General features: G+C 40.4%; 1 protein-coding gene across 1 annotated transcript in view; it reads right to left on the bottom strand.

Moving 5' to 3' along the window:
- Positions 1-1,664: 1,664 nt before the first annotated feature.
- LOC132990052 (uncharacterized) overlaps positions 1,665-20,646 on the bottom strand; it is a 377,347-nt gene continuing 358,365 nt past the window's right edge. Inside the window, exon 19 of the transcript XR_009675957.1 lies at positions 1,665-1,918. The gene's annotated coding sequence lies outside the window, so the exon portion shown is untranslated. The remainder of the gene's footprint in view (positions 1,919-20,646) is intronic.

The raw sequence follows: 20,646 nt of genomic DNA, 5'->3' as shown, positions 1-20,646 counted from the left end.
GAAAAAAGATGAGCAGCCGTATGATTGGTCCTTTTATTAAAAAATGATTTCATATATAAATGAGTGTTAAGAAGAATAAGAAATAGCAAAGATGTGTGCAATTTGAATCAATTTACAGCCTCACACAAATACTTAAAAAGATACAGTGATTGAGTGAAAGAAATCTATCTTTTTTTTTTTCATTCTGTTAAAAGTAATGAAACATGTTTTTTGCTGAAGTTTCGGCTGTTGAGGTCCTTGGTGTTCATTTTGATGGTCAAGGTCAGTTATATAATTTATGAGAAGAAAATAGAGAGGTTTAAGGAGTTTGTTGTTGCAGTGGGCCGAGAAAAGCATAGCACATTGTGTGTCCTTGACCAGGTTATATGTGTGTGTGTGTGTGTGTGTGTGTGACAACAATGAATCTCCACTGGTCATATAGGTGAACACGCTCATATCTGGCCGTTTTTTTCTTTTCTATAATCTGACCTTTTTTTTTTTTTTTTTCCAGATCCCATCTGGAGCTGGAGAGGCGTCGAGTCTTCTCAGATGTGTAATTTGTGGAACTTAACAACGACCTTGCAGTCCACTAACAATAACAGGCCGACACTTGCTGAGGAATTGTGAATTGAACATGTGTTTTTTAGGACTCAGTAAAAAAAGATGAAAGGCTCAGAAACAACCCGGGAAGGATTTCACATCGGGGTGACAATGCAGGACTGTCGACAGAAACAAGAGCAGATCTCTAATAAGAAGAAGAGGGCCAGCTTTACTGACCCATGTGTTTGCATGATCTTTTTAAAGATTTATTTTTGGGCTTTTTGGGCATTTAATGGAGAGATAGGACAGTGGATAGAGTTGGAAATCAGGGAGAGAGAGAGAGTGGGGAAGGTCATGCTGGAACGGAACCACAGGATGGACTCGAACCTGGGCCGCCCGCTTTGAGGACCATGGCCTCCATACCACTGCGCCACCAGATCCCCAGACTAAAGGATTTTAAAGCTCCAGTGAAGAGTTTTCCGCTGATTATGAAACAGACCAAAACATAACTCTGATACTTCTACGTGACCTACAAAAGGACAAAAGAACATCAGAGAACAGATGGAATATTTCTTTAAAGTCATTTTTAATGCTTTTACACTCTGTGGCCGGGTAGAGGTGTCAGACAAAGTGAGACACAGCACACTACTAAAACAGCCTTTGTTTACATTTTCCACAGATGAGATTGAAGAAGCAGAGTGGGATTTTCTGGCACAACTTCACCAACAAACTACCTAACGAGGTGCATGACGAGTGAAAGGCTTGAAGAATGAAGATCAACCTTATTAACAGATTAGAACGACGCGTTTCGGCTTGTGACCTTCATCAGGATCAAACCGCTAAGACTCACAGTGAGTCTTGACGTACACATACAAGATCAGCACAAAATCAAAAGGTAACACTTTGTCTAAAAGAGGAGCCAAAATGGAGTTTCTCACAGGAGCTTTAAAGCCACCCTCCACTCAGAAATGTATTTTGTTCGCTCTTTCTTAAAGTCTTTATATGTGATTTCTCACACTTAAATATAATATAAATCAAGTATATCCTCTGAAAATAACTCTGTGAGTCATGACTGTCTACAATGGGTGTAACACCCGAGTCCCACTGTCTGTGATGTTTTCAGAGTTTTCAGAGTCCTATCTTCAGTTTGTTTACATCGCCCGGACGGCCGGCTGACTCCTCCCCTCGTGTATAAAAGTTGTTTAATTGAGGGACTAGAGAAAAGAAGAATAACATACTGTACTCACTGCTTAACTGTGTTTCTAGATCACGCTCATTTCAGGTAAATTTACATGCAGTGTGAAGATACGAGCATAATAAAGATCGCTAGCATTAGCATGCTAACACTACAATGCAGCGCGAGTTGTTTTGGTTTCATGCTGGTGCTCAAGGGCGACACCTGCTGGATCAAAAAAATCACATATAAAGCCTTTAATTTGCGTCGTTTACCTTCATATTAATTACAAATAACAGAGTTTGTGATTCTTTTGGGCATGAGGTTTGAGCACTTCCTGTCACAAAAACACTTATCGGATGGAAGAAACTTTGGCCAAGAGCGATCAGCTGGACACTGAATCATTTTCATTTTCAAAAAAAAGTTGTGCGTTCAGATGAAAAATCAACAACAAATGAAACAACACACACATTCACACATACTCTTCTTTCCACAGAGGTGTAAACATGGCTACCGCATGAACGCACCTGTGGAAGGATGATGAGTCGGGGTTGCTTCTCCAAGTGACTCTAGATTACAAAGCGAGTTCATTTTGAGAAAATATCGACTGCGAGTGAGCAGCCGAAACAGAAATCAGGAGACCGCCATTGTTGTTGTAGTCCACCTTGCCTGTGCACGGCTTTTGACTGGAACTGTACTGCGCATGTGTGTAAAGTCTCTGATTTCAGAGTTGCAACGTTTTTCCAGTTTTCATGGCAAAACGAAAGGTTGCTCTCTGGAAACCACTTTTAAATGTTTTCAGGCTACACAAAACGCCGTTGTTGTGTAAACAAACAGCCAAAACTTAACAAAAGGTTTTCAGCTTAAATCATTTTCATGAAGACATGGCCTTAGACGGAGAATCTTGTCAAACTGGTGGTCCAAATTTCTGTCAGGTAAAGGGGTCGGAAGACATTTTTTTGTAAACTTAGGAGTGTATTATAGAGGTCAACTATACCAGACACAGCTTACAGTATCTGATGTATCTTCATATGTACTCAAACATGTGGTGTTGAGACTTTAATTGAGACGCTGAATAACTTGATAACATTCATGGTGACATTTCAGTACAATCAGCTCACTGCATTGAATCAAACGCATGACAAGTGCTAAGACTGCAAATAATTAACTGCCAACTAAAGAAACACAACGACAAGAGAACATTTTCCTGAAAGACCCGGGCCAGCAAGCGCTCTCTCTGATGTTTTCAGCGGGACACCCACAAACACTCTCTTTATGGTTGAGCAATTTTTGGAGCTCATTGACATGCAGGATTCCTCCTGGAGTGAATTTCCTATATCCTGTTTTATTATTTTATCCTCTGTTGGTTTTCTTCAGGTGCCTCTTAAAAACATTTCCTCCCTTGTAGTCATAAATAAGGTCATTAAACTCACACACAGAGGACAAAGGGAGACGTTTTTCATGCTACACTTGATTCCCATGGAAAGGGTAAGTTAACGCTGGGCACAAAATGAAAAACAGCCCAGCTGACCTTTTGTTGTTTCTACCAATGTCCTTTGTGTTTTTATTTTTCCCCATTCATATAAGCCATATCACAATCAATGCCACTTTTTTTTTTTTTCTATGACAGCACAGCTAAGACTCTACAGAAATGTCCCCTGCCCCCCCCCCCCCCCTTTGTTCCCAGTGATTGTACGATCATCTAAACATGGCATTATCTAGCAAAGACAAGCATAGACGCTCACCGCAATTACTATAGTGTCAGACTGTTTTCATTATTGATCAGCAAATAGCCTTTCATAGCGCTCCTCCTTTTCATGAACGCATGTATCTAGCTCTTTTGTTTGGTAACAGCGGCCTAGAATAGAGAGTGAGGGCACCGAGGTGAAAGGTATTCGATGTGTTTTTTCTCTCTCGTACCAATATTGTTTTTTTTTCACCCGTTCAGTCTTTTGAAAAGCTTTATGAGTTATGCAGCGTGCCACCTACATGTAGTCAACTGACTGCATAGATAAAGAGATAGATATGTGGACACAGTGTAAATATACTGGATTTCTGTCACCCCACCCCCAACCCCCGCACCCACCCAGTTGAACATGTGTTTATCTTACAACATCACAATGTGTGTTTTTGTACTGAGTCACTCATATCATACACAAACATGTATTTAACACCCATGTTTTTATCTTTTATAATGTGTGGACAATCCTTCCAAAGGAGTCATAAGAGCGTAAAACAACCCTCAGAATATCCTAGAATACTCCTTTCTTTTTCTCAAAAATTATTTTTTGGCCATTTTTTTGGGAGCTAGTGGAACCTTTGGCTCCTGCAGTGAGGACAACAGGACTCTGAATATGGGGCAGCGAGATAAATACCCAATAAGAATCCTGATTAGTTCAGCATTAGCGTTTTACTCGTCTTCTTGTACCCTGTGTACTACTTTGTTTTCATTTTTAACTTTCCTGTTTGAATCTTTTATCGACACAAAAGCCCTTCTAGGGACAGATGTTGAAAATCAGCATCCGCTATAAACACTGTGATACACACATTGGATTTCAGTTTGTCTATGTATATTGTATCTGTGCCTATCCAATTAAACACAAATAAATTAATTAATAAGATCATATTTCATGAAAATTGTGCAATTGTGTGGACCTGAGACGGTACAAAACATGTGACAAACCAAAACAAAACCATTTTTTTTAAAAAGTGCTTCACAGACTTTTTCTCCAGGCTACATCCTCGACCCACTGAAGACAACTCTGCGACCCACTTTTGGGTCCCGACCCACCAGTTGAGACCCACTGGCCTAGAGTAAAGTAGAACCCCTTTATATACTTGTCTCTTTAAACATCTGTATATTTCTGTCTAATCCTTCATATTTTCTGATGTCCATATTGTTTCTACATTTACCTTTTTTTTCCGTTTTTATTTATTTTAATTTTAAACATCTTTGGAAATCAATATTCACCCTTTTAAATGGAGCCTACCAGAAAAAGATGTTTCCCACATTCAGGGTGACAATAACCATCTTAGACCTGAGTGTGGGGAAAAAATAAACCACAGGAGAAGAATTTAATTTTGTCTTTTTTTGTTCTGCAATTTTTAGAAAAAAGTCAAAATGTTGAGAATAAAGTTAAAATACTGACAGAAAAGGAAACCTATCGGGGCCTCTCATTCTTCTGCCTGTAACCAATACTTAAAGATAAAGATAAACCTGCCTCTTGTACTTTATTATAGACCATTAAATGCTAATAGTGACTGCACCCAAAATAAGAAAAAACAAATTGAACGCTTCCATTTGCATGTTGAGAGTTCGGCCGGATCTGGACGTAACACCTGGGTGAAACAGGAAGTATGAAAAGGCTCGCTCCGTAAACTCGATCTGTATCCTTAAAGATAACAAGATGACTGCTCATTTGTCTCTCACACCGTTGACTCAGAGGTTCTGGGGAGTTTGGGGCTGGAGGAAATTATGTTCCACAGCTTTGCATAAACAAACTCATGAATTCTAAAAAAAAAACAGGTCCTCTTCTCTTTATGTTTATATTTTACAAGTAAGTTTATTTGTGATACTTTTTCAGGTTGTAACGGGACAAAAATACAATTTATTTTATGTTTTGAGGGAAGGTAAGAGTCTCAAACCCGGGAAAACAGTGTTCTGTGTGAGTGTGTGTCTGTGTTGCTGGTTTGGGGGGGGGGGGGGGTTTGTGGGTGAGGGGAGAGATCAGTGGCCCACACATGGCTGTAATTTAATGGAGAATTGCCCAGTGGTTCCTGTGCAGAGGTAAACACAAGCAATAGTCAGGCTTTTGTTATTGCATGACTATGACAACCAGCACCATCAATAAACAATAGAGTGTTAGAGAGGGCTAACAAGGACTCACTGTATGAAGAGAACCCCCGCTGTGTCCACTTCTCACCCTCTATTCTGATCACAGAAGAAGAGTATGATGAGTCTGCACAATAACACGCCTGCAAGAGCTCAAATCACACGTTAAAGTGAAAGTACAAAAACAAACATCACACATTCAGGACTGTTTTAAATGCAGTAAAAATCCACAACGTTCACTTTTCTGCTGCCTTTAATTCAAACATTTCTTTTACTTTTTATTCCCGAGAGTTATTGCAGAGTTGTGCATGGAGAGGTCAAACTTGAAGAATTTTTTAAGACACAATAAACAAAAGAGATAGAGAGAGAGAGAGAGAGAGAGAGAGAGAGAGAGCTCTGCAGTCACCATCAAGCTGTGAGTCAACAGGGGGCCAATCCTGCAGATCTGAGATGCAATCTGTGCCGGGGGTCATAAACATTTACAGGGTGGGTTGTGCTGAGCGAGAGGGCCTGCAGGATATCGGCCCTCTCCCACTTCTAATTAGCTTATGAGAATGCACTTTAAGTCTCACAATAGGATGCTGTAAACTACTTTTGTTACACTAGGCCTATAGTCGGTTATTTCCAAAGTGTGACAGCATCAATCTAAGGGCTGAAAAAACGAGAAGAAAATGGATTAAGTCCAAAGTGAATATCACCGTTTCTTCTTAATGTTCAAATTGTAGAAAAAAAGGGGGAAAAAAATGATTTGACCTCACAAAAAAAACATGAATTCAAACCTTTACAATCCAGCAAACAGCTTCAGGAACATGCTTGGTTTGTGTTATTGTTTTGGTTGGTTAATGGAGCAGGAGGACACATGTTGTGCTCAGTCACACTGATGGATTAAGTTTTTGTGGAAGGTGCAGCCAGATGGCAAAGTGACCAGAGGAGAGTATGGTGCAGATGAAACATTAATGATTTTAACACACACACACACACACACACACACACACACACACACACACACACACACACACACACAAACAGAGAGAGGGAGAAAGAGAGAGAGAGAGAGAGAGAGCTTATGCAACTAAAGAGAAAGTGAATAGAGAAAATTGATGTTTATTTAAACACTCAAAATGTCAGAAAGTCAGAGGACAAAGAGCAGAAAATAAGGTTAACACACAAATGTAGTGACATGCCGTAAATGTTGACACCCCCCCCCCCCCCCGAATGCTCATCAAAGTAGCATACTTTCTAGCTAGCAAGCTAACTAGCTAACAAACTGCTTTTTGCTGCTAAAGTCAGACTGATGAAGAGTTGTCGTATTATTGGTCTGAATTGGTTGTTTTAAGCTTACAATGTTTGGATATTGATCGGCTATAAGTAGACAAATTCATATTTATTTTATTTATCTCGTAAACATATTGTTGAATCGTTGGACATTATGTCGTCTAAAGAGGTTAAAGGGGATTTTCTTTCTACATATTTCGTCTCATCCTCTGAGTCAGTGACGCAACAGACGTCTGATGTAACAGAAGAAGCAATAAACAAACCGCTGAATGTTTCTGAACATTAGATTTCAATTAATGAAAGACTTGTTTAGCGTAAAGCAAACAGGTCTCAAAGGGGCGCAGTTGGAGGTTGGATTGTAAAAACTTCCCCCGAACACAAAAGCAACACGCCGCATAAAGCACTTGACAGTGAATGTGGTCGTTTCTTCTGGGGGGCTCAGAGGCTATTAGACACCTGGTGGGTTTTCAGGCTCCTCGGTGTAGTTTTTACAGCCGTTATTGACAAAAGACGGTCGCAGACCTTGGATGTATCGACTGCCTTCTGCGACCTGCTGAAAAGAAACTCCTAATCCCCCGAGCTTCTGCCTACTGTATTCAACCGTATTCACGCCTCTGCTTTTTTTAAAAAAAGAATCTGCTCACATTTTCCACAAGATCCATGAAAATATTGAGTTTTCTTGTTTGCTTTGTGCACCTGAGAATGAAGTCTTTGTATCTGCTCCTTGGCGCCTAATAGCACGCTAAGGTCAGTGTTTGGTACATGAGAAAAATCAAACATCACAAAGAGACTTGTTTGTGTTTGTCCTTTCTTTTTCTTGTCAATAAAGTTTAAATGAATCAGAGCTTGTTCTACAATGAGCGCAAAGACATGGATAGGAGTGTATTATGGTTGTTAAGGCAACCACAGAAATGGCCTCTGTGCAGAACAATAGTCCGACGGGCCTTGGGGAGGCCCAGCGTTGACCCCCCCCTCCCCACCCACATCTGCTGCCCCCACATTCAGACTTATGGGATGTTCTGCCGATTATTTTCTGTGCTGCTTCCCCCTTTCAGAAGTGACAGGCCGAGAGAATGAAATCAGGAATTCTGCATACATCTGTCCAGGAACCGATGCTGTATAAGCTCTGGAGGCTCCGTGTTTTGATCGGAGAAGAAGAAGAAGAAGAAGAAGAAAATATATATTCGAGGGGCCTTTAGGGGGCCTATAGGCTCAAAGTGTGTGACAAAAGTTCTTATGTGCTGTGCGGGGTTTATAAAGGCAAACAATTGAAAGAGGAAGAGCCGGAAACATCCAGCTGCAGAGGCTGTAAATAATAACAGAACATAGCAACCAGGAAGGCATGCAGAGGGAGAACAAGAATGCTTCAAGGTCTTTGTTTTGGCTACTTATTTACCTATTCCTTTATCAGGGGACAGTGTGCGATGGTATTTATCGTTTAAGATGAAATTAAAAAATGGTTGCAGATTTCGCAAGTTGCTAATTTTCCATCTGTAGTCCCGAATAAAAGTGTCGCCCCCCCTTAAAGTACTTTATGGGTGAATTGGTAAAACCTGACAGGACGTAAAAACAGCAGGACGCACAGGCAGATACAAAAGAACAGAAACATATCAATCCACTCTTAAAAAGCAATAAAAGACACTTTTATTCAAAGACTAAATGAAAATAGAACGTGACCCTGGTGCTGACTCTTCTGACATAATGAATACATGAGTGAAGACCAAAGCAGCCTCACTCTCCTGTGTGACATTAAATAAGTGATCAAAGTTTGTGTGAGGAGTTTTGACTTTATCGGAGGCAAAACTTTGAATCACAAGTCAGACACGGTAGACTCCATCTGAAAACACCTCACAAATCTAAAATCAGAAAGAGCACTGTGAAAAATAAACAAGGGAGGGAGTTTGACACAACACATTTACCTTGTGTATCGCTTTGCAGTATTGTATCCCCTCCTCCAAAGCTCACAAAAATCTTTAAAACGGCTTGATGAAAGTTGAAAATGCATGAATGAAATCATGGACGAAATTGTAATTTAGATATAAAAGGAAGAAAATGAGAAAAATAAGAATTACATGTAAACATATATTTTTCTTTGAATCTCTGAAACTTTTTTTAAAGGTTTATTTTTGGGACTTTACGTTAGAGATAGTACAGTGGATAGAGTCAGAAATCAGGGACAGAGAGAGAGAGAGAGAGAGTGGAGACTGACATGTAGGAAAGGAGCCACAGGTCGGGTTCGAACCCGAGCCGCCTGCCCGCCTGGAGGACAATAACCTCCTTACATGGGGTGCGCATTAACCACCAAGCTACCAGCCCCCCCCCCCCAAATCCCAGAACTTGACAGAATAAAGAAAAATTAAAGTAAAACGATAAAATCAAAACTAAGAGAGAAAACCAAAAAACTTATTCAGACTTTATTGAAAATTGAAATATAATTTAAAATATAATTTAAAATATAATTTAAAATATAATTTAAAAAATGTGACATAATTTAAATTATGATACTAAGTTTAGATTTCTGACTCCAAGATGAATTTTCAGATATTTCCTCAAATTTGTTTTTGTAGTTGTGTGAAGTTTTGGTCCAAAAGGGTGACTCCGCATTCATGGACGTAAAGTTTTAAATTGCAGCTCAGGATGTTAAAGTTTAACTTTACAACCCTTTTGAATATTTAACATGCTGATCACTTCCCGGGAAGAAAAAAAAAACCCTTTAAAAAGAGAGAGAGAGGAAAAACAGAGAGGAGGGGTCTCCCTGCCAGGATGGGACAGACGTGCTAAATATTTAAAGAACAAGTCTTTGTGATGAGGTGTCCAAACTTGTACGACTAGTTTGGATCCCTGTGTGAGCTCTCTCCTCACCATTAACCTTTTTTTCCTCTCAGGTATGCATCTCTTTAGTTTTGAGCTCACACAAACAAAAACCTGATTCCCCCTGATACATGGTGACCACTGAAGCGTTTACAGGCTGAAAAAAAAGGAGGGAGGGGAGGGGGTAAGGGGGGGGGGGGGGGGAGACTTCTGTCCGAGAAGGGTATCCACACCCCCACATCCATATTGATTAAACAAATTTGCCACAAATCATTTTACAAATGCCCAGTGGGGGGCTATAGAGGTTGGTGGAAATGCCCCATTCAGGCTCTGTCCTCCCCCGCAGGGCTGAAGCCTCGACTCTTGGATCGTTTAAGCGTGCTGACAGCCTCTGATCCTCCGGCCATCTGCAGGGTGGGCCGGCCAGCGCTCAGGGGTCTTTGTGCGCTCAAGCTTTAGGGAGATTTAACAGTGACACAGACACAAATGTGAAGGTGTAGGACGCCCCCCCCCCTCCTCAACTCCTGATTCTGGCTCATTTGTAAGACACACAAATCAAACTGAGAAGTCAAAAATCAAGAAACTGAAACTCACTGAGTCATTGATGGAAAATATTTGTGTTGCATCTTTAACGTGTGTGAGACCGAGTGAATGAGTCTCTGCAGCACGTAGTAGAAGCTTGTTTTGCTCTCTCTCTCTGTGACTCATACAAGTTTCTGTTAAGCCACGCCCCCTTCCGCTCCACGCTTCTCTTTGTGAATGAAAGTGGGTGGAGTAAGCCATGTGGCGCTTATGTACATGTGTGTGAGTGAGTATTTATGAAAGCAGGCACGCGTGTGTGTGTGTGTGTGTGTGTGTGCTGAGCCGTTGCCCTGCAGGGGAAAGTAAACAGGCTCTTTGTACAGAGTTCATAAAATGCAAACATAACAACATGAATCTTGTGAATTTGCATATTTTTTTTATGTTTGTGTAAATGATAGTTTCTGGATTTCATCATCAAGCCCTCCAGGGGGATCCTGATACACACATCTATACGTTTGTTTCTTCATGAATTCATTTATAATAATGATTAAAAAATGTCTAATTGGACCTTTCATGCAAAGATGGAGTCCAGAGTGAGGAAACAAGATCAGATTTAAAGCACATAAAATTTAAAAAATAAATAATTGTTTTTTATTATGGTGTATTCCTCAGGTCTCAGTCGCAGCCTGCACTGTGGCTGTTTTGGCTGTGTGTGTAACAGGGGCCGTCCGTCCGTCCCCCCACTCCTCATAACCTCAAACACATGCTCAGCTCCTATTATTTTAACTGCTTCCAGTGACTTCAGATCTGTTCGACCTCTGAGTGCAATCAGGAGATGGAGCGGCCGCATTAAAACGAGCAGGACGGGAGACAGCTTGGGTTACCCAGTTATGAAGGGGTTAAATGTTACTTTTAGGAAACTACCAATGTGCATAAATGATTAACCTGAGTATCGGTGGAGGATCTGTGAGGGGTTTCTTTCAAAAGAAAAAACATTTTGGTAGTGAGAGGACGTCATTTTTACTTGAATGTACTGCTTAAGCTCTTAATTATTACCGATAGATGGTTTGTTCTATTTTGTGGTTTTAATTCGAGACATTTACATGTTTTTGATATGCTCACATATTTTAATTTTCATCATGTCATCATCAGAATCTTATTTATTGACACTCAGGAGTTTATTCTTTATTTTTATTTAATTAGTTTATTTGAATCAGGGACAGTGTACAAAACTCTCAGAAGAGAAGAGATGCTTTGTACCAGATTTAACTGACTAACCATCGCACAAAAAGTAAGGAAATTAGTGTTTGGTAGATTATTTCTTTGTTGTAATAATGCTTCTTGGCAATAAATCTTATATTGTTGGAAAGCCTGTTCATTTTCATTTTAATTGTGCCACATTTGTAAGAAACATGCATTTGTGGGCTAAGCAGCAGAGCTGAGAATGTGGGTTGCGCCCATGAAAAACTGGCCAAATCTTCTCTGCCAATGTCCATTTTTTTCTCTCGCTTGTCTATGGCGCTTCTCCCTCAACGACCAATCAAAATCAAGAAGGGACGAGACTTCTGATGTAAGCTTTGTCAACAACAGTGGCGGAGGAGACGCCAGTGTGACTCGTCAGTCTCCAGGTCTAGATCTGCCGCTACAGGACATGACTCATTCACAATGTTTGCATGTGTTCTTGGTGATATTTCCTTGAATTAAAGAAAATATGAAGCACACACAGAGCAATTTAAAAACACATCTAACGGTCATTACAGAGGGAAACAGAAGTTAACTTTTGCAACTAAGCAACAATGAGTTCTCTGAAATGAAGGTTGTGGCCACTGTCAAGTTGTGGACAGAGACCCTTAAGGTCAAAATTAAGAGAGAATTAGTTTGCATTTTTGAACATTTTACAAGCATGCACAGGGTGGATGTTCTCAGGCAGCGACTGTAAAACTCCTGTGTATAACCTCTTCCTTCATGTCTGGAAATGATCGTGTTCCTGTTCATCCAGAGGTCAGAAGCAGTATGATGAGTAGGCTCAGAGGGAGCAGCTGATTTGCTTTCTGCAGAGAACAACAAACAGGTAATGCTTTAAGCAGCTGTGTGCATGTAAGGGGGGCACTAACTTCCTGCTTTACTGCACCGATACTGTAGTTCTTTTTTTTTTTTTTAAATCAATCACACAGTCCAAGTTTTTCCTGAAAGCAAACATACAAACATGATGATCAAACATGATGTCATCATTTCCTGTCTTTGGATTTTTGAACGTGCGCTCCTGTATGCTCTCTGCTTATAGACCGGCCCCCTTAAATGCTTCCCCAGAAACCTAATCCAACAAAACAGCCCATCGCTCATAAAGACGCCACATGAGTGATGTGAGCAGAGCGAGTTATAGCGACCCTGGGACACACAACTCTTCACTTTTGAATCCTCTGATTTGTGCTCATCCGTGATCTCTGAGCAACGGTCGCCTCAGTTTGAGAGCAGCTTTAATACAAATGTTTTTTGGTCTTACATGAGCAGTAAAAAAAAAAAAATGGCCGTGGTTTGTTTGAAAATAGAAGAGCAAGCGAACAGAGCGTTTATTTCATTCTGCTGTCTGATTGCCGCTATTGACGAGCGGCTGACTTTGAGCTGCAACAACATCAAATCAATAACTTTTTTTTTTTTTGGGTTGCCACAGAGATTGCACACCGAGTCGATAGTGAGCTGATTGAGAGGAGAGCTCTGTAATCTGTGCAAAAATAACTCAAAAGTTGATCAAATTGCATCAAAAACGTTTGTTCCTGAACATGAAAAACTGAAGGTACCGAGGTTAAAGGTCGAAGACAATATTATTAAGAAGTTGGATGTTAGTCATGAAAAAGGAATAATATCTTTGAGCCCAATCAAAACTCTGCACATGTTTTGCATTGCTGAGCAGAACCACACCCCCAATTTGTTTCCACAGAGTCGGAAGTTACAGCGGCTTCGTCCTGCACACAATGAGATAAATATACTACGTCGGTCTTGCCTGCAGATTTTTCTCATAAAAAAAACCCCTTTGATAGTTTAGCCATCTGGCCGGAGCCAAAAAAAGTCCTCATAAAAGAGGCCCAAATAAGGTCAGGGGTCACTCCCTCCCTAGGTCAGGGGCCCTGGAAGGTTGTTATAGTGGACTTTACTAAAGTTGTCAGCTCAGATCCCCTTGACAAATTAAAGCACATTCTTCCCTTTTTAACAAGTATTCCCTTACAGTGAGAAGCTTTCTTTTTCTGAAGGAAATGTTCATACTTGGTTTGGTTTGAGGGGAGGGAAGGGGACAGAGGAGGGGTGGGATGCAGGATTTTGGAAGATAAAACTCATCTGTGTTAAGCTGTGATGCGCCGTCTTCTACTTGCGTATGGAGAATAAGCAAACTTGACTCTGTGTCTTCTCTTTAGACTTTAGGTTTGTTTATTCGATGAACACATGCATGCCACTCATGCAGACTGAAAAGAAACAACATTCATCTGCGTACTGTAAACGTGATGACAGAATTTACCATGAATACAGTGTGTACAGGGCGCCATCAAATAACAACATTTAACAATCTGTGTTTTGTGTATAATGGGAGAAAAAGGTTTTCAGAAAACTTAATTTTACACTGAAATCATTACAATAAATGTACAGCTTGTCATTTTTAATCATTTATTAATCATCAGAATGATTTAATCTTTGAAAAGAAATTACGTTTTTATTTCCAGTCTAAAACCACTACGTATATGTGTGGAGGTGTAAACAGCCTTTACTCAACACATAGTACATTAAAGGTGCAGTGACAGCCTGTCATTAACCCTGACCTGTCTGCGTCTCTGTCCGAGCGTCCACAGGATGAAAGGCTTTTGTGGGACTTATCACACAGACGCATTTAGCCGGCTGCTGTCTTGTGTGTCAGCAGCGCACAGACTAATAACACGACACAGACACGAGGGGCGTTTGGTTTGAGATGGAAGAGCAGAGGACGTATCAACATTGTTTTTTCTCTTTTTTCACAAATCTAAAACAGTAAATACATCCTTGAGAGAGAAAGGAATTTAGGGTTTTTGTGATGAGCTAAACTGTAAGCCATAGATTCATATTGAAAAGGAACCCGTACTATTTGAGATTTGTAACCCAGGGCATCAGCTTTATAATGTGATAGTAATGACAAAAAAATCCCTTTATCCTATACCATTGTTTTTAAAAGCCCAATGCATTCTGGGTAGAGGTTCCACCAGTCTTGGTCCCATTATATTTACCTCACTTTGACATAAACAGCACACCTTTGCAGGAGTGGAAAGTTACAATGTTTAAAAGCCTGCAAGTCGTTATATTTGGGATTCTTTGAGGTCATTAAAGACGTTTCAATCTCAATTAAATAAAACTATTCCTGACTTGTGATGTCACAAACCTAAGGAACTACACCTGGTGGACGAGATAGGCCTTAATGCTGCACGATCTCACCAGTTTCATTTCTGAATTCTTAAACCAGGGACAGACATTGTTGAATATGAAGCCCTAACCGATGAGGAGACGAGCCTGAGCTGTGCTTCTACAGAATCCAAACCTGAGACAGAAAACCCAGAAGGGAGGAGATAATGGATTATTGTGGGGTTTTTTCCTGCGGTTGTCAGGTGATGTAAACATGTGTCCGTTTGAAGAAATGGAAAATTGAAAGGCCCATGCTGCAGCTCCACTGAGAATCTGAAGATGGATGCTACATTCCTAAGCCCCTTATTGCCCTCCAAGTCTCCGCGCCCGTCATGTGACAGAGTAGCAGCCATAAGATTAAATATTATGTTTATTTTTTTAGCCCTGAATCTGCTGGAAGGCAAAATTTGGACCAAATCATGCAAGCTGTTTCCCTTTAATTCACAGTTTTAATGCTAAGCTAGGCCAACCCGTTGCTAGCTAGCAGAATCTTCAGATTTGCCAGAAAAAATATTTCCTGATTTGTCAGGAAAAAATGTATATACAGTATATCATCTATACTAACATTTGTGGTGTTCATGTTGCAACTTCAAGCTTGGGACGCACTGAAGTCTGATAAACAATTTAGCAACGCAGGTAATTATACCTTTTTAGGAGTTAGCGAGCGTGGTAATTTAGTGACCTGGGGGGAAATTTACATTAACCATACTCCCTTAAAAATCAAAATAACTTTATGATTCAGCTATTTTGAAAACAGCAAAAAAGCATATTTCCAGTTACAGTTGATGATTGTAAAAGAAAACAAAAAAAAAAACAGAGGTTCTGACTGTGCTGACAAAAAAAGTCAGAAACTGATTTCAAAATCATCCAGCAGATGTAACATCACAGATGAGGTAGGAGTGCAGGAGTTGAGGGATGCTACATCTGTCTTTACACCCTCTGACTTCCACACAGACGAGAATGTGTTTGGTTCCACCTCACATGCATTCAAAAAGCCATCCGAAACAGTCAAACAAGCGCTCGGCATATGACAGCCCCTATGTGACGGTGGGAAAGGAGAGTGGACAAAGAAGAAGTGGGCCTTTTTTTTTTTTCATCACACAGCTGCTCTGCTGGAAATTTGTCTTGAGCTCATTGTCTTTGCTTCTTTGAAAGTGTAAAAGCTCTGGCTGCATGCTCCAGTCGCTTCCTAAGAAAGGTTCTGTCGGATGATACATGTGCACAAGTGTTCAGTTTCAGGGGAAATGGTGAGAGAATTGGTAGCGACGATGAGCCCCATTAAACACCACAGAAGAAGGGGAGCAATCAATACTGCACAGGCTACAGGTGGGGGGGTCATGCAACACTCAAATCACAATCTTGGGGGTCTTGAAAAGCTTTGTAACTGGGGTGTTCATTCAAGAAAATTAAAGATCATAAATACCAAACGTGGAGCTAGCAGAATTTCATACATGTACACTGTCTGATTTATTTTGGATAAACACGACAAAGTGCCGGTCTTCATCATTGTTTCATAACCAACATGCCCCTCTTTTGTTCCATTTTCAATGAAGTGATGATGAAAGGTGACGGGGGGGAGAAAACACTTGAAATTCCACGCAGACAAGAATGCAACGTCTCCAGTTTCTTATAATCAGCATGACTATGGAGGGTGAAGATAAACAAACACTTTTTTCTCACAGAAGTTTTTTTTTTTTTTTTTTTTTTGCCTGAGGGACTCTGTAATGACAGGGGGGGGGGGGGGGTGGATGGGGGGTATTCATCCCAGACCACCATTATTAATCTTTGTTAATTGTAGGTTTCCCCGTTTAAAAGGTCCCACGGCCGTATTTTTCATCATCAGGTGTGTTTATAACTGCAGGACACTGAACCACGACATCTGTGAGCAACTCAATTTGTGTTCAGCTGATGTCAGAATGCTACAACACAAATAGACGCTCTTTTTCTTCTACTGATCGTCCACGTTTACACTTAACAAATATAAAATAAAACCCTTTTTTAAATACAAACTGCCTTTATTGTCAGTGTGCATTATTTAACCAAATTTGCCGGCCACATTTGACATGTATGACTCTGCAAATTTGAAAAATAATAGAAAATATTTGATAATAAATAACATAAAAAAGTAGTTAAGAGAAGTGCATTCAGGTCGGTATGGGACATGTCTTAAGTGTTGCATCTACATATGAAGATATACTTTCACATTATGCACATATCATTGGACATGAAATGATATTAGACGTTAAGTACAGTTCATAGGCAGTGACCTGATGGCAGGGTCGTCAAAGATATTATAAATATACTGTTAATGCGCCTGAAATTTACAATAATCTACAAATTAAGTCTAACGTTTTGTGTATGCTTACTCATGTCCATGTCTCGATTATACTCTGACCTATATTACACCACAGTAACACAAAATGAAAAACCCCAAATATACATGACTACAAGCCTTTTCAAAAACAAATGAGGTTAAAATTTCCCCTAACACGTTTGATAAAATAGCATATTGTAGATTAGCAGATATTGCATAATCTTTGTAAGCACTATCTCCCCCCACATATGTTGTTTCCCATGCTTGCATGCCCTTTGAGAGAACCTGTTTTGTTTCATGTCTCTTAGTTTCTCAGATGTAGTATGGGAGGCAGGCCTATATCACAGCTTATATTCAACGTGTTGACCGTCATGGTGTCCTTGTTTGAGGAGGAATGCATCACTGTGGAATAATTGCCCTTATTCCTCTCTGGCCACTTAGTTAAAAGAGATTCAGATGGTTTGAGATCTCTCTCTGCACCACCCCTCCTCCCAGGGGAGGCAGGGAGAGGGGGAGGATAACTCAGGGGGAGGGGTGTGTTTGACTTGGGAGAGCTGAATTTAGGAGGGTGTAAAAACATTTACATAAAAAGGCAAAACTTTTTTAGCCTCCCTTCCCACCCCCCCCTACGAGAAAGCTGCTTTTTTGTTGTTGTATGACAACTCTTGCTCTAAGCTGCAGCAGCTCCTCCCCAATTAAAAAAAGCTGGTGCTAATGCTTCGTCTGACATTCCACCAAGATTCCTTGATTTAACTTTGCCACAGAAAGTGACTCCCACAACAGACATGGGTATAAGATTAAAGCAGGGGGGGTCACATGATCCTCTTGGATCACAACTCGGCTTCTTATCATTTCTTGTCGGCGGGTCCCGCCGGCTGCTGGGAGGTCCAAGTGGTCCACGCTGAAGACAAGCGACTGCATGTGGAGTGGGCTTATTGATCAACCTGCAAACAAATTTGTTTACCGCATCAGTGACCAGCACGCAGAACTGGTTTAGAGTTTGGCAATTATTGTGGCATTAAGTAACAGATGAAGAAAAGTCGTTTTTAGAGTGATGGTGTGTGTGTGGTTTCTCAGTCTTACATAATTATTACAGCCAGTTTGCATTCTTTGCATCCTCCGGTACAGTACTACATCTGATGGAAACATATGCACATGTTTTAATTTGAGATAAATTGTTTAAAACTATGCTTTGTAATGGACTTAAACTCTTTATTGATCGGCATATTTGCACAATTTCTGCACTTAAATTGAAGTTCTGCTATTTTTTTGTCAACACACTTTATATATGTTTTTGCTTAAAGCAAGTAGATTTAAATTTATTAGAAAATCTAACATATTATTAACATATTTGGATGCTCATCTCCCTGAACAGTTGAGGTTTTTTAACCACTGTTGGGATCAAGGAGCTCCTTATGCATCATTTAGAAATATTTGATCAAAAATGTATTTCAATGGATTTTTTTGGAATGCATCTAACGTAATCATTTGCACCAAAATGTGATCATTAGAAATAATCTACTTCTACTACATCAACATTATAGTCCTGGTTTGTGCCCACATATGGGATCAAACCAATCACTCAAACTGCACTTATTCAAGATCTGCCAATTTGATCCGTTACATAACCGTCCGTTTCCGACATGTATCTGTCATCTCTGAGCCCGCAGTATCATGCTCCTGTGAATCTGTCAATCCCATTGAGTCAGTCCTGTGTTTGCCACCCCAGCCCCCGCCGTGGGGCTAATTAAAACAATTTCAAGGACAAAGGAGGGGAGCCCATTGTATCACACAACCAGCAGTGCAACGGATACGGTGCCAGAGGGGCACAGTTGTCGGGGATTAGCGCCCCCTTCGCAGGCGCAGATGGATATATCAGCCTCCCACCACCGGTGACGAGTATCTAAAGGGAGACAACTGCCTTTAAATGAGCTTCAGGAATGTTAAAAAAAAAAAAAACCTGACATGAAATAATGAGGCGAGAGGAAAGGGTCAGTTTCTGATTTACCTGTTGCTCTGAGATTTTTGAAAGCAGACAAAACCTGTTTTTTCCAAGTCATAAATAAAGCACACATAAGTCATGAACAGCAGGTTTCATCACGCACTGCATTGAAATATGAATTTAGAAATACGATTGTGTATTTTTTTCTGTTTATTTTAATGGCACCACAAAAAAACAGAGAAGCTGGTTACTTATTTATGAAAAACTTCCCAACACCCACCTCCTTTTTTTTTTTGTTTCACATTCCTGAGCCGTGCAGAGAGCCCCCCCCCCTTCCTAAAAACAGAAAAAATCTGCTGGTGACAAATCTTCAAACCAACTTCCTCTCCTTTTCCTTTCAACTCACATAACGGCCCAATCAAGTGGATTCTCTTCCTCCTGACTCACATCCTCTGTGCCATAATATTGATACTGCTGCCTATTCAGGAGCTGCACTCCATCAGATGGCTGTGTGAGTCAGGGCGCGAGCATCAGCTCGCTTCAGCTCGCTTCATTTCCTCCTGACTAACAGTCTGAATATTAGTCTGGAATAATGGCATATGAAGACACATCCTGCAGCATGACGTGCACTTATATGTCCGCCTGAGCTGAACTTGCACCTTTAATCTGTTGCAGGAATCTCACAAGCCGAGGTGTTGACAGTGAGCGTCTCTTCCATGCTTTTAAGGCGCTGTTGTTATCTCTGCAAGCCGTGGCCGGACTTATCTCAGAGGAGGAACTGTATGTGAGCAGAAACAATAGGCCTGATTGAGTGCATTCCCTGTGAGGTGTTGGGTTACACAGGGCCGGTCTGTTTAATAGGTGTGTGTGCCAGGTGATCTTTATCACTCTGCTTTTTTTTTGAGAAATGATGCATCTTTCATGAATTCATTAATTGAGTGACATGAGAGGAAGTGTGAACAGGAAGTAGCCCGGAGGCTGGGGGTCAAAAATTAGCATGCTCCTGATCTGGAGGGACAGCTGCCTCTTATATGTTTTATCTGATTATATTTTTTCACATTTATATAAAAGCATCCATGTGTGTGTGCATCTTTCCTTACTTGTTAAATATGAGTGTATCGATGTGTCTGAAATAAAGAAAGTGTCTTTTTAAGTGCAAAACGACAAAGACATATTCCATGTTTTAAAAGCAACTTTAGAATGAGTGTATATTTAGAAATGGTATCTCAGCACAGAGCAGTGTATAATTACAAAAGAATTAAAGATGATATCAAGTATAACCTGCAATTCTAAATATGCAACAAACCAAAACATTTAATCAGCCTTAATCTTGATTTTTAAATGAAACTGCCAGTGTCGTTTCCATTTGCAAAAATGTAAATCCCATCCATACGTAAGATTGCACAACATGGGCCACCGTACCCCCCCCAAAAAAACCCAGCCTCAATAATGCAATTAGCCTAACAAAGAGAATGGTAATCCACGAGCCAGTATGAGTGCATGGGTGGGATGCATCTGTAATGACTTGAGAATGACTCTGAGGAATTTTCACACCAATAAGCTGCAGGAGAGCTACACTCAAAACTCTGCAGCACATTCACTCATCTCAATCTTTGTGTGGGCCAAACAAAAACTTCTCACATTCAAAAACAAAAAAGAAAACCCAAAACAAAAGCCCACTTCCTCTTAATCCCAGGCTCAAATGTAAATATGTAAGTAGCTCTAAATATTAAAAACAAACCACACCCCATTTGGTAAGCTTTGAAAACGTTGATGGTCTTTGAATTTGTGGAGGTAAAGGTGACAAACTAAAACCTCACTAGCTCCCACACAGTTTG

Source organism: Labrus mixtus, chromosome 15, assembly GCF_963584025.1.
Source record: "Labrus mixtus chromosome 15, fLabMix1.1, whole genome shotgun sequence".
NCBI classification, from domain to species: domain Eukaryota; kingdom Metazoa; phylum Chordata; class Actinopteri; order Labriformes; family Labridae; genus Labrus; species Labrus mixtus.
Note: the sequence above shows the minus strand (reverse complement) of the source record. Positions and strands in the feature narration are given on the sequence as shown.